The 14,977-nt window shown below is 42.4% G+C and overlaps 1 long non-coding RNA gene across 1 annotated transcript; it reads right to left on the reverse strand.

The window, feature by feature from the left end:
- Positions 1–7,543: 7,543 nt before the first annotated feature.
- Positions 7,544–9,321, reverse strand: LOC139085026 (uncharacterized). Its single transcript, XR_011542996.1, has 2 exons — positions 8,811–9,321; positions 7,544–8,501 (listed from the first exon to the last, which is right to left on the reverse strand). It is a non-coding gene; the product is annotated as an uncharacterized lncRNA (long non-coding RNA).
- Positions 9,322–14,977: the final 5,656 nt, after the last annotated feature.

The raw sequence follows: 14,977 nt of genomic DNA on the forward strand, positions 1-14,977 counted from the left end.
CAAACGTGCTCCCGAGTGATAATTAATACAGTTTATCACTAAATAAAGGACACGAATCTTTCATGTCCATATGTGTATTCTGCCTATATTTGCAGTCCTGAGTCAACAATGTGACTGTTATCTTTTTCTATGTACATTGCATGTTCTGATTTAAAATTTCAAAATGCTTTCCCATGTCAATGACAATCTTAATAGAGTCCAATTAGTTCCACAAGGCACTTGCTGATGCACAAGCCGCTGGCTTGATTGCGGTGAATGGTGGGTATTTCCTGTGTTTAAGCCCACATATGGATTGAGTAAGGCAGTGGCAGAGGGACTACTGTTTTCCTTCACTACATCTTCATTTCTTTTTCACAGGCTAAGCCTTTTTTGTTTTTCCTGGCTCTGTTGTCAAAATACTGACCAAAGTTTTGGCTCATGGTTTGGAACACCAGGCCAAAACAATCCTCTGGAAACTAGTGTGGCAAAACTTATTTTAATCTATACATTTACCATTCAACCATGTGCATAACCACACCCACTGACCCACTCTGCGGTTTAAAAACGACATGGGTTTGCCCCCAGAACAGTTTGATTTATAAGACAAGTTTTTTCAAGTCTGCTCTATCAACATTAAAAAATGTCCTGAGACTCGGTTTCATCACATCTCTTGTGGAAAAGAAAAAAAAAAAAGAAAATATTAACTACACTAGGATCATTTTTGTTTCTGTTTTTAAAAACAAGGTGAATTCCTTGTGCATTTACAGAATTTCTTTTAAAATGTCTTCAAATAATAGCTTATTTGGATAATGCATGAAAAATATTTCTGAATCAGAAAGCAGTTAATGCAATTATTAAAAGTATTTCCTAGCAGGTTACAAATAAGAAAAGATTAAGAGCTTTCCTGGAATGAGTCATCATATTTTCTTTTAGGCTAATTCAAAGTGATTAATTCCTTTAAGTGTCAGAATCCACATTTTTTTCTCGTCTTTCCAGAAATGCTGGATTAGTTCTTTCTTGGCTCTATTTCACAATATCTCCCAACTTTGAATTTTGCTTGAGAGATACAATTGTCCAAAAGTTTCTGGAAGATCTTCACTACCTGTGGATCCTGCTCTTAATTATGCATCCATTTCATTTTCTCCTCTGAATATGCACTCAATCCGCTTTCTAAAGTTTTGACCTAATGAAATTTTAATGAATGCTAATTGCCTCTTAAGTCAACAAAAACAGATCTGAATTGCATCTAGAAGTACCTGCTCCACTCAAAATGTTTGCCTTAAACAAGGCGACGCTGGAAAATTTTACTGACTTAGGGGTTCAATTTGCCACCTGGATTTTCTCCCAGATGAACAGCAAGAGTGAAAGCGGTCAAAAAAATGTCCTTTGACTTTAAATTAAGTATTAAAACTTTCAGCGAAATTCAATTTATAGCGCGTGCTGCAGAGAATTTTACGGTTCCCTTCTCTCCACCAAGAAAAAGAGAGAGAGAGGGAGAGAGAGAGAAGTGAGGGGCAACTCCTTTGAAATGTAAGTCTCTCTCCCTCGCGTATTTGACTATTTAAATCTTAGGTAACTATTATATCTCCAGTAGGTCTGGAAGGATGACGTTTTCAAAGCTCCAAAATCTAAATCTTTCTTTTTTGAAAGTAAAGAACAATGTTGATTCGGGAACACGGCGTAAGAGAGAAGGTGGAAAAAAAGAATGGAGGTGGGGTCAGGGAGCCTCTGTGATTGCTCGTCACACACTTCGGGCTATCTGACGATACAATGTTCATAAGGTATTTTAGTGAGTTCGAAACTTCAGACTTACTGATTCTGTTCCCTATTCTCAACTTCATTACCATTTCCTACATTGTACATTTCCATAAACCAGAGACGTTCCCAGTTCGAAATACGTTAGTACTTTTAGATTCCCAGGCTACTGAAACCAGCTAGAAGCTTTCATGGGCATTTAGGACAAGGGTTTAAGATATTGAATCAGAGGCAGCTTTTGGCACCGTCAATGTCTACGGGTGCCTGAGCCTACTGTTACCGGGGTACCCGCGGGCTCTGTGCAAGTAGGCATCCTTGACTGCCAGCTGTTTTCGCCTGGGATCCGTCGAGGCTGCACAGCCCACCGTAAATGCGCCAGTACGATCCCCGCCCAAAAGCCCGCACCCCGGGGTGGAGGAGGGAGCGGTGGCGACGTCACATCGTTGCATAAATCTCTGAATTGAAGACGCGGCGCATACCAGCCTGCAATGCACATCCACCAGTCAAGGAAAATCCACAAACGCATTGGAAGGCCAACGGTGTTTCTGGATCTCCTACACCTAAACGCGCTGTGACTTTGATAACCTGAAGCATATCCTGCAATGCCCCTTATAGACAATTAAAAACGTTTAGTTATTTCGTAGGAAACCGAGAAAAGCTGAGACTACATGGTGCAAAGAAAACACAACTGTTGTTTGCAGACAAAAGGGCTTTTATTTATGATCTGTGATCTGTTTAAACATTGGTACTGGATATATTAGATATTGAATTACCAAGGTTGTTATTAACTATAAAGCTAATAAAATAATCCTTGAAGGGCTAAAAAGAATCAAAAAATTATTATGTTGCATTTATTTTGATTGGGAATGTGCAGTCTATCACCTTATTGATAATACATTCTTACTCTGTAATGCAACAGGAATACATCTGTTTTTAATATTTGCTGTATACATCTTTAGCCTACTGGTCCTTCTGATCTTTTTCTGCAGTGGCAGAATAAATATCATAATTAATGCTATTTTTGTGCCTATCTGTGCCCTTTTTGTCCAAGATCAGAGATGTTATTGGGTCTGCTAATGTGAACCTGGTTTTCAAGTCAGGTGATTAGTGGAGGGAATTAAGTGTGTCTACTCATTATCCATTGGAGATTGCAAAGATAGAGCAGACAATCAGAATCATAATTCCAAATGAAAAGAAAGCATGATTCTTTAAAAGTGTTTAGAAGGGTGCACAGCAGGGCATATTTTCTTTCTTACTGGCAAGAGTTTGTAACTGGATACGGTAACATTACTGAGAACATGAAAACATGAAACAAAAGTATTGATTCAAGAATTCACTGAAGAATCTAAGTGCACACTGGCTGCTTTTATTTTATTTTAAAGTACGAGTTACATCAGTTGTTTATGGCAGACAGGTACAACTTGGCTGGTCCTCCTCTTCACGCACTTTTCAACATACACGAAAGAAAGTGTTATTTGTACTGTTAAATTTACATTATCTCCACTTTAATTGCATCAGCTGCTAACTAAATCCAGAAATAATGACATTTAAAGGGAAAATGGCAACCATCTCCAGGAGACTGCTGTATAATGGAAGAACCTAATTAATTTAACCTCATAATCTCCCATAATGGCTGAGCTTCATCATTCCCACAGATGGAGCTTGGAGGCACTAACAGTGCTGTGCATCCCCACAGATTTCACAGATTGGCTGGCCAAGGGGAGATTTTTCTTAATATTACTTCAACTCACATATCAGCACGTCTGCTTGAGGTATATTAGGAAATAGACTAGGAAGACAAAGTGTGGGGCTTTAAAAGGTGAAGTGAAAACGCCCTTTTGCAACATGTCTTGCCTTTAGTTTTCTATAGCAGAGACAAAAGAAAATCTCTTTGTTGAGAGATGTGGCACCAAGAATTTGATTACTTATAAATATTTTTTCAGGTTTAAATTGCAACAGAAAGGGAAGGCAAGGCTTAATCTTAGGAAAATGAGAGATTTGCTCTTGTCTACAGTTTTCAAAAATGCCATTATTCATTTTTTTTCTTTCCTGAATGATTTGTAATCTTTTCTGGAACTTTGGCTAATATGAGAAAATGGAAAGATGTGGGGTTCCTGTATGGATACGCAGGTACAACAGTAGGATAGGGGATTTTTTAAAGGATAGTTACATTATCAGAATAGTGTTGCTGCTATGATTTCTCTGAGACAGTGATTATTTCCCTAGATATCGAGTACTGCCCGAATACATTATCTGTGAAGAGATCTGGGGGCATCTCTCCCAGACATTTTTCTTCCAACGAAGCCAGTTTCTTTCCATTGTCAAAAAACTGTATGTTACTTTACATACCTTAATTGTGAATATAAACACGGATTTGTGTTTCTCTGATCACAATGAACAGAGTTAATCCCAGAAAATATTAACAACAGTGTCTGAGGGAAGCCCCATGTCAGACCCTATCTGTATCTTAGCTGTAATAGATAGGCTGATAATCATGAAATTGAAATCATTTCCTCGGGTCCCACATCAGTCTTAGATACAGCGATGATGGTAGCTGCTGAGGGCTCACCAGAAGAAAGAACACTACCCGTATTATCGCAATGCTCACACTTCTTCATTCAAGGATCATTGCATGTTTATGTGCCAAGTCCGGTGTTAGGATCGAGAGTCTTCCTTTCCTGCAGGTGCCCCCACAACGAGTGTCGAGTTTTACAAACATTTTTTCTGGCAGAGTGAGTTTTTTAAGCTGTTGATATAAATTTCGAAAATGCCCCAAATCTCTCTCCACTCCCCCAGAAGAACTGCGCAATTCGCCTTCTAGGGGAGGCCATCTTTTCCTGGAAAAAGCCCTACTCTTCTTCAGGTAGCTCTTGGCTGGCGGTTAACAACCTGCCTAAGGGCTTTAGTAAAGGTGTTTCTCCAGTAAACCGGAGCTGGACGTCCTTTGCATCCAGCACAGCCAGTGTGCTGCGTTGCGGAAAGAACCAGAGACCGGCGGGGCCGGGCTTCTGCGTCTAGGCTCCTAGGCACTTTCCCGGGCCTTGCCTCCTTCCTTCCCGGGGTGGCGTCCCACGCTTCCCCCAGAGTAGTGGCGGCCCCCGAAATTCTACGAGGCTTTAGCTAAGGGTCACAATTGGCTTGGAGTGCGGCTTGGAGTGCGGCTGGGTCTTGCCTTCAAGCTGTGACGCACTGCACGCACGCTTTTTTCCACTTAGATTGTATATTCGCAGCGGGGGTTTGGGAGGAGAGATGCTAAAGCTTCCCAGAGCGGCTTTTAAAAGCCCCACCCCTGCCTTGAAACAGACGGTTTGTACTTGGCCGCGATTAAGGCGGCCCAAAAATGGGGGTGTCTATTAAGGAGAGAGGAGACTGAGGACAGAGGCTTTATTCGTAATTTTCTGCCTGCGGCAGTTTTTGATGCTAAGGAAATGGTACTGACCAGAGGACTGTCCTGAGAACTGCGGAATGGAAGTCGAGGTGGGGGCAGGGCTGGAGACCGCGGCTTCCAAGAAACCAGTGAAGAAGGGCAAAGGATTTGGATCGCCGGAATCCGTTGACAAAGGGCATCTGGGTTTGGGAACGCTGTGCCCAGGCCTTGGAGCGCGCAGGTTTGGGCGGGAAAAGCCCTGGCAGGTGGTTCCACTTCGGTTAAAGGGGGTGCTCTAGGAGCCCGACCTGGAATCGGATCCCGAGTCTACGACCACCTGGCTGGCATTCATGGATTGAGTACATATTGACTGCTGGCTCGCCCCGCGCTAGGCACTATTCTAGACGCTGGGCACACAGCCGTGTCATCTTGGGCAGGTCACTCGACCCCTCGGAATGTCAGTTTCTTCATCCGCAGAACCGCGGAGTTGGACCGTTACAGGGCAGCCAAGATCCCTTCCAGCTGTCAAATATGACTCAGGCGCGAATGGGTGTGCCCTCGGCTGATGGATGAGACCCCTACTCTTGGCGGTGGGCGGGGAGAAGGACCCGATAGGCCCTTGCTGTTGGGTCACTTCTAGGCAGGCGAGATACTATTGTTCCTCGTGCTGAGCCGGCAAAACAAAACCATGCGAGGCTGCGGGAATCGAACTCATCTCAGCCACGACAGGCTAGTTTTCCAAAACACTACCGCAAGCTTAGGTGAAACCTCTCTTCAGAACTGTATCCTTACCTATCTGACCATGCTCAGTGTCAGAACAGGCCTCTGTGGCAAGCAGGCTGGCATTAGGCCCCTTTGCAGCCCGGGGCCAGGGACGCGGGCTGTCCTCACCATGCGACTCTTGCCTCGGCCCGGGGTCCCACTTCCCCCTGGCGCTCGCAGGAGAAATCGAAGCCACTGGCTGGAGCCGGGGACACCTCAGTGGCCTGGCCTGCAGCCTGCGCCGCCCGGCGCGGCAGAGCGGAGGGAGCCTTGCGCCCCGCGCCCATCGCAGCGCCCCCAGAGCAGCGTCGGCTTTCCTGTCTCAGTTTCCATTGAAACTTTGTGAGCGCCTGCTATCGCTTCCCTGGTGCCTGTTTTTAGCCCACGCAGAAAGTGAAGTGCGAGGAAGAGGGAGGGGGAGACCCGGTGAGCTGTGTCCCTGGGGGTCACCGCGCGCACTCTCCAGCGCCGGCAGGGGCAGCTATTCGCGAGCCCCTGAAGGCCCCGCGCCAAGGCAGCCGCGCGTCTGCATCCCCTCCGCGGGTTCGATCTCCCCGACGCTACAGGTGGCGGACAGGGCACCGGGCCCCTCTCTCCGGTCCATGCCTCCAGCGCCTCCTTCGGCGCGCCCAGGGGTGGAAGGGCAGCTGTCTGCAGCGAGCCTATCCAGGAGCTCTTGCCGGCTGGGCCTCCTAATCCCACCACCGCAGCGCCTTCGTCTAACCTCCCTCGGTGGGCTTAAAGCCTCGTGGTCCTTCTGGCTCATTCCTCGCGCTCCCTCCCCCAGCGCCCCCATCCTGGAGCTCGGAACCTGCACGCGTGACTGAGCTACGGCGTCAATCGGGCCCGGCCTCTGCGGAGCTGGTGGGAGGCGGGGAAGGGAAGGGAGGGGTGGGAGGAGATGGAGCCCAGGGAGAGGCCGTGGGTTGGGGCAAACTGATCCTCGCAGGCTAAACAGAAGCAGCTGCTGGTAATAGGCGCCGCTAGGGAGGGAGTGGGTTTCCCAGTCCCGGTCGCTCGTGGCTGCGGCGGGCGCACGGGAGGCCAGAGCAACCACCCGCGGGAGCGACCCGCAGCGGAGGTGCTCGCTCAACAGGCAGGCCCAGTGTAGACCCACCTAACCTTCCGTGGGTCTGAGCGGTCCAGAGGGCCTTCCTGATCAGCCCTCCTCACCAAGACGTCGTAAAATAGCCCCCACACCCTACTTCTCCCACCCGAACGAGCTCTCTACTTTCCCCTCCATTTCCCCAAGAATGGTGTTTAGATGGGCGTTATTCAAAGCTTCGTAAGGAAGTGGGACGGTGGACGGCAGTTGAAGCGCCCGGGCCTCCTCCCCTCACACCCAGCATCCTTGCAGAGATGGCCAAACACTTCTCATTGTTTCCTGAGGTCAAGCGGCAAGGACGCGCTTCACTTAGAAGTATCTCTTTGGTTATCTTTTCCCATGTACTTCTGAGAAGTGAAACCAGGAAGTGATGCCTGCCCCAGTTTCAAAAGCTTAAAATATTAGACAAGTGTTTGTAAGTGAAAAAAATTTGGAAACTTAGGGGAATTAATAGGCACATGGGAATCCATGAAAAGCCGTAACAACTGATTTTTATCTATCATTTTATATCCGTCCATTATCCATCCAAATATAAAAACCTCTTGATTTTATGTAGTTTACACAAACCACAGGCGTTGGCATTTGCGTTTATATTTTATTCTGATAGGTTCATGAATTGGCAATTGGCCTTTCCAAACCTACTAAATACGTATTTTAATCCTGGAAAAATAAAATTCAGCTCAACTTATTGCATTTACATTTTATGAAGTATTTTTTTAATTGGGGGAAAGTTTTCCAAAGTCTCCCTAACACCCCCCTGCCCCAGAGTCCTACAGCTTTCACCGTCTCTTATTCCACTATTTCAGTATATCTAGTAATAAAATCTTTGCGGTCCCAGAATATAATCAATCTAGAATTTCTTTCTTTGGATGTTTACATGATGCAGAGTTTTCGTTACAATCTTGTTAACATGTTTTGTTTAATTCAAGACATGTTAGAAAAGAAAAACAAAGCAACGTTCTTACAGAGGGATTAATTTTTCTTAAATCTTAACTTGATTGAGATGTCAGCGGTAGCTCTTTGATTTTTCTTTCCTTTCCAAAGAAAATTTGTGTTTGATTTTACTTATCAAAAGATGCATCTACATTGACAGAAGTTTGTCTTTGGAGTTTGTTTCCAATAATATATACTTTTAGCAAGTAGAAGACACATTCGAAAGCGAATCAGCTTCCAGAAGCAAACCGCCCTCTTTCGCGTATCTGCCTGTTTACCGAAAACATATCATTAAAAAAGAGTCTTTTCATCTCTGCATCTCAAATTCTTTGAGGGCTTTAGATCTAAATAAATGAAATTCGAATGTCCTGTTTCAGAGAGCGTATGCATTTCTGTATCTTGGATTTGGACAAAGGAACTGTTCACAATCCTTGGGGAAATAATCCACTCCTACTTAGAAACAGCCTCGGAACAGCATCTCTCTTTGAGGTTTCCCTGGAAAAATCCCGACCGCCGAGCTGCTCCGCACATTTATGTCCCTAGACACGTCACTGTTCAGGCCATTATCTTCCCTCTTCCACTTTTATTGGATACATGCAGCTGTCAAGAACCAAAAACAATATATATTAGGAAAGAATAAGGGGGATTCGCGAATTCTAAAGCTGTACCATAATTTCTAGTTTCACTTCTCTCTTGCCCACCTCCCCCACCCTCCTAGCCAATTTGCAGGACCACGTGTGCGGTTCTGCATCCCACAGTCTCTTCTCGAGTTTCTTATATAGTTTTTGTTGCTTTTTTCCCCCCGCCCCCCCTCAAGTAGTCAGAAAAATAATGCCGAGGGGGAAAAAGGCCTGAAATCGAATTGCAGAGCCACCAGGCAGAGCGAGCGGACGCGCCTGCACACAGTACCAGCAACCCAGAGTCTTCTCGGCTTTTCTGAGACTGCATCAAAATGTGCCAGCGTCCCGGGCTGGAGGAAAAAGACGAGTCTTGCGAAAGAAGCTAGACTTCCGTAGCGTGAAGGCGAAATCGACAAAGAAAACCCTCCTGCCTGAGGTGAATTTCGCTTAACTATCTGAACGAGGCTCAAGCCTTTTCATAGTCTTTGGTCGTGCGATTCCTCCCACGTCGCCACAGACCCGCGCGCGACCCCAGACTCTCGGAGTCTCTCTCTCGGTCTGTCTTTCTGTCTGTCTCTCTCTCTTCTCAAGCTTCCTAGCTGAATTTTCACATCAAATGAGTCCTCCACATTTCAGCCCTGCGGTCACATTCGCAGTACTTCTTAAACGGTGAACACCTCTTTCCGAGATAAACAGTCTGATCAGCATTTCTTGCTCACGTTTAATTTTCAACATTCATTCATACTCCCCCCCACCCCGACCCCCATGCCTGGTCTCACTGGAAATCCACTTCCAACAGCGCAGAGTACAGGTAAACGCACAGTGCGTTTCGCCTCTGTCGACGTCATTGTATCTGATTGCCCTTAAGAATTCCCCGTGTTGCTGGAAGGACACTCAAACCTATTGAATTAGGGACTTGAGACTGCTAAGAAATTTCACGTAACTTCAAAGATTAAAAATGGCTGTAAATGGTCTCACTGCAGTGACCACAGGGGTCTTGTTTTCTTATAGGTGGAAGACTAACTCCTTTTTCGGTCCAACAAACATTTTGCCCCAGGCTGATCACCAGTGGTTTACTTAGCTGATTGTGAAGTGATCTGAGTTTTCCTTTTGCAAATATAAATAAATTCCATGATGTGAAGGGAAATATCTATAGCATGTTAGACTTAGGCAAATTATTGGGCCAGCCATTGACTTCAGGATTTACAGCAAATTAAAAAATGAAATTCTGGGACAAAGATTTCAGAGTAATATGGTTATTAGCTGTTAGCATGCCCTGTGTTCTGAAAAGTGAATGACAAAATTTATTTGTTGGATTCCCTCCTTTCATCCTCACCATAGATATAATGGTTTCTGGCTATGATTCAGTTACTATATAGATTTAATATCATTCAAAAGCACTGGTTTAAATGCTGCATAAAGCAATTTTCAGTTTTCTTCCTTAAAGGATAGCTGAAGCTATCAAACATTTGCTTGATAAAATAGAATCACCCTAACAAAACAAAGCAGGCAAACAGAATGTCTGATGTTAGAGAAGAAACTACATGGAAGCAAAGTATAAAACAAAACAAAGAAAAAAACAGACAAAAACAGAAACAAAGGAAGTCAACCCCCACCAGCAACTCAGCTCACTGACTATCTGACTAATATTCAGGGACACATTAGGTTCTCATTACCAAGAACAGCTCTTCAGTGCCTCTTGTTACATGTTAAGAAATAAAGACAATTACAATGTTGGAAACATAATTTTCCTCATTCGAAATATTTTATGCTTATCAAACGAACAATGGATTGTTTGCTTTCTCCTTCCCACTACTCCTCTGGTACTAATTTTGGCACTTAGATGGTGCTTGGTTTGGCATGCAAGGCAAGGCAGTTTGAAAATTATCTTTATAGCTACCTCTGGTGTTATTCTTCAGGCTTATTGTTGGCCAATAGAGAGCTGATTGTTCCACCTAAACGGGCCTCAGTCCACAATCTATGCTTTTAGAGAATATATCTTTTTTGTTACATCTCTTCAATAAATCCAAGCTTTCTCATCCTGGGCTTTCTGAAATAAGCATCTACCTGTTTAGGTTTGTTTTTGCATGATGATGGAACTCACAAATGGAATAGATTTTTTTTTTTTTTAAGTTTAACAGTCCTTTACAACTATAAACCAAAAGTCAACAAAAGTACTATCAGCTATCTGCCAAAAACATGGTCAGGAAATAGCAAATGTGATTTAACCTAGATAAGCACAAGTCGTATGTCTGGGGAAATATAATCTAAAAGTCATAAACCTGAGGTCCAGCTCCACACTCTTCATGAGTCAAGCTCCCAGATATTTCCGTTCTGCTGGCCATTAGAGTTTACTTATGGAGCATGCAGTTCTGTTCTAAACTCTACTGGAAGAGCAATTATGTTGGATATTTTTAAAAATGCACCTGCAATTTTATTCTTGGAGGAAAAGGTGCTATTTTAAAATTTCCTAGTTGTGAGAAAGAAGAGTAAATCTGAAGCTTGTTTGTCATATGATATTATAGAAATGTAAAAAGAACAAGCAAGCCACTGCCTTTGAGGTGGGGGGAGGAGCAAGTGACTGCCACATTGAGGAGTCATACTGCCCCAAGCACTTGTTAGATATCATCTCTTTATAAAGGTAAGGGCAGCTCACAAATGGATATGTTACTAGGTAGAATGATCTGGATAAAAGCAAACTGGAAGCTCAGGAAAGTTCCACCTATAACAGTAGTTGACAATGAAAAGCATATAAATGCCAAGAGAAGAAAATGATAAGAAAAGAAAAATTAGGCAAATTAGATTAAATATGCAGAAAAATTGCTTCTCAGTGACTTTGGAAGACTCACCTAAAAGGAAAGATCAACAGAACAGGTTTTTTTCTTTAACCAAATGTACAACAAAGCTTACCATAGTAATTATTAATGAGACACAGGATATGGGTAAAACATCATTTGAAAAATTAACCTTAAGTCTTTGTTTTAGTGAAAAACTGGCCAAGAATCCTAGTGCTGCATCCCTCACTTGATCTCCTAAGTTATAAATGCATAAAGATAAAAGTCAGCTTGTTCCCTCACCCCAGATCTTCTACTGCATGACTCCGAAATCGCTACATGATTAAGGAATTCAGTGATGTCCTTTAGAAGCCTTGATAAGGCGAGACTGTAAGGGGGAAATCTATTTTCTAACGTTAGTCAAACAATAAATAGTTTAGAAAACCAATCCTAATGTAACAAGAAATTGGATGTAAAAGTCAAAATTTATGGCACATGTAATAAGTTCCTGTCTAATGAGTAATCTTCTCTCTGGTTTACCTCATACATTTTTTAGGGGAGGAATAGACATAGAAATTAACTTTAAGATTACAGGATATTCCAGCAGACTAAAAAGTACATGTATTTTTTATAACATAGTGGTCCTAGAGCATAGGGGCCATGGCTTTAGTCTCATACATAGCTTTTGTCATTATTACTGTTCTAGTGCTTTCGATTAATGCACTCTAACCAGATGCAATCTACACTGAAGCAGTTATCATGATTCCTAACAGTATTAGGTAAGTGAAAGGAGGGGGGCCAGTCTTGGGAAAAAATGATCAGTCCATTAAAAGTTTCTTTAAATAAACGGTACATAAGACAGTTCCCAACTCACACCTGGAGAGTTGGCTTCACTCTTAGCTGTTCCCATATGGTCTACCCTTCTCCCACTGATGCGCAGGAGTCAATCTTGGTCTAAGCTAGCGGACTGGATCTTCTCCCTCTTTCTTATGGAAAACGATTATGTACACTTGACAAGTTTTTCTATATGAAATTACATTGCCAAATTATATAATAAAAGAATTTTTGAAATGTGTGTGAGAGAGGGAGAGGCAAAAATTTCTTTTGAATCAGGATTGCTCATAACATACCTAACCTGCCAGTGTAGACAGAATACAAATGCTCAAAGAACTACAAAACTCATGTTGATTTTTGCCCTCTCTCTTCTGTGGAGCTGTAGTTGAGTTCTAACAGGACCCGAATTTAAATGCACTTTTCTATCACATGTGTTCTGTGTTTATGCCATAAGCCAGGGTATAACTCTATACTTAAGCAATTTTTCTGCCTTCACGTGCAAAGAACTTTGTCATTTCTTTACTGTCCATAATGTAGGTTAGGATAGTAGTTAGGATTAACATTTTATGACATAAACAGCTGAATGCTCTAAGTCCAATATAAACCAAAAGATACGTAATTGAGTCCTTATGGCATTTAGCAAATGTTCATGTTACTCACATGGAAATTCTACAGATAAATATATCTACATATACATCAATAGATGAATATAAACTCATATATTCTCAAATGGACAATTATGAATATATATTTTATTGGGTTTTGGCTTGGTGTTGCAAAAGACCTTTAAATTTTTATTGGAGATTTTATTCATACTTGCATTCATGTCAAATGAAAAAAAATTAAGTAAATTTTATGTCAAAGATAAACCTAACTTGGGTGGTATTTGCAGACTGTGACCCTATGCTCAGGCAGGACTATAAATCCACACTGTGTGCCTGTGACTGATTTGGGATTTGGATTTCTGATTTGGCTGAGAGATGTGTAAAAACCTCAAGTAGTCAACAGCTCCCTATTGGCTGTGCATCTGAGGGGCTCAAGAGCATTGTTTATTCCAGCAAGTGTCTGGAATACATTATACTCGATAAATTGGCTCCCGCTACTCCCGTCTTGGAGAATATGAAGAATTTGTATACTGTGCTCAAATAAATGTACTTTGCCCAAATAACAACGTCTCTTAATAGCAAATTCTGAGTATGACTATCTTTTGAATTTAGTACTGCCAATATTTTAAACACATGCCATTTCTGAAAGAACAGCAATGAAATAATTCTCCACACCTTCAAATCCAGGGACTGGTTCAAAATTTAGAACATTTTTCTCCAAAGGCCAAATGAATCTAGGTTTCAAGAAGTTAAAAAAAGAAAATGGTTGGGTATTTGGGTTGAGAGTTGTTCTGTATTATTTTTTTAAGGAAATAGCAGGATAAAGGATCAAGACCCCTTGTATTAATACATAAAAATTTTAAACTATATGTTACTTCTGAATTATGAAGATTGATTTTTCAAATAGATTTAAATAAAGACCATGCCCGGAGACTTTGACAGAAGAAACTTCAATTGCCTTTGGTGAGTTCTTAGCAGACACTTATATTTGGTAGTTTGGGGTTATTGTTGCTCCCTCTTTAAATAAAACTTATGATCACCTAAGTTCTCAAAGACCCTGGATTTGCTTTTTTATGTTGCGAAATTCTTTATATTTATGACTAGGAAGAAGGGATAAGCAATAGATTCAAAAAAGCAAAGCCATCCTCATCTACCTGCTAATTTGGTTAATATTTCTATTTGGACAAGGTGTTGGGTGTTATTGGGTTAAGAATTTACTAATGCATTGACTTCTACAAGAATTCCTTCTCACCCAATATACATGGCCTATTTGGGAAAGTTTCTGGGTCTGCATACATAGAAACATCCATCAGCTTAGTTTCCCCAAATCAGTCTTCGTGTAGATTTCTAATGATTTCCTGTGTATTGGTCTTATCTCAGAATCTATAATCTGTGGTCTTTGAAGGTGAAGGATTAGGTCTCATTGTTCTGACTCTAACTTCATGGTATCTAGTACAAGTCAACAGATACTCGTTGACTGATAGAAACAACAGTAAAGCGTGTGAATCTAGACGATTTTGAAAGAGTGTGTATAATAATACCCGTATTCATGCCATGCTTTCTATTTTCCAAGGCCCTTCTGCTTACATTATCTCATTTGATGTGAATAATCGAGTGGGAGTGGGGGAGGGTTTTCACTTGAGAGGGAGAGAGAAGTGTAAACATATTAATGTTCACTGAGAAGCGATGAGTCCTTATAAGAGCAAATCATCAAGCTATTTGCATATCTTTCACTGCCTGTGAATGGATTCCCTAATCAAGTAAGAGGAAGTTTCCAGAGCAGGAGTAGCTCAGATTACTGGCCTGTAATGGATGCTTCATCCAATGCTGAAATACTTTACAGGTCGAATCAAGATTCTCTCCAGCCCCCATTAAGTCACAGATGCAGAGGGACCTGGGAATTACAAAAACCTCCCTCTACCCTCCCAAAGGGTTCTCTGATGCCGAGAAAGGCAAAAATTTATAAGGATCCTGGGCTAGACGTGGACATTTAGTCCAGCCTCCCCGGCAGGATTTGGGTAATCCATTTACCGCTCTGTACCTCAGTTTCCCTAACTATAAGAAGCTAAAGTACATACTTTTAAGACCACTTATAAAATTGTTTGAATCCTGGATGTTTTAGTAAGTTTCAGTCTGACTGTTTATTCCTTTAAATCTTCCCCACCCCACCAGAAAAAAAATCGCCATGTCATTCCAGCCGCCCTTCCCGTCAGGTCCATCTCATGCACACCTAGCTCCCCCCA

The sequence above is a fragment of the Equus przewalskii genome, chromosome 8 (assembly GCF_037783145.1).
Source record: "Equus przewalskii isolate Varuska chromosome 8, EquPr2, whole genome shotgun sequence".
NCBI classification, from domain to species: Eukaryota; Metazoa; Chordata; class Mammalia; order Perissodactyla; family Equidae; genus Equus; species Equus przewalskii.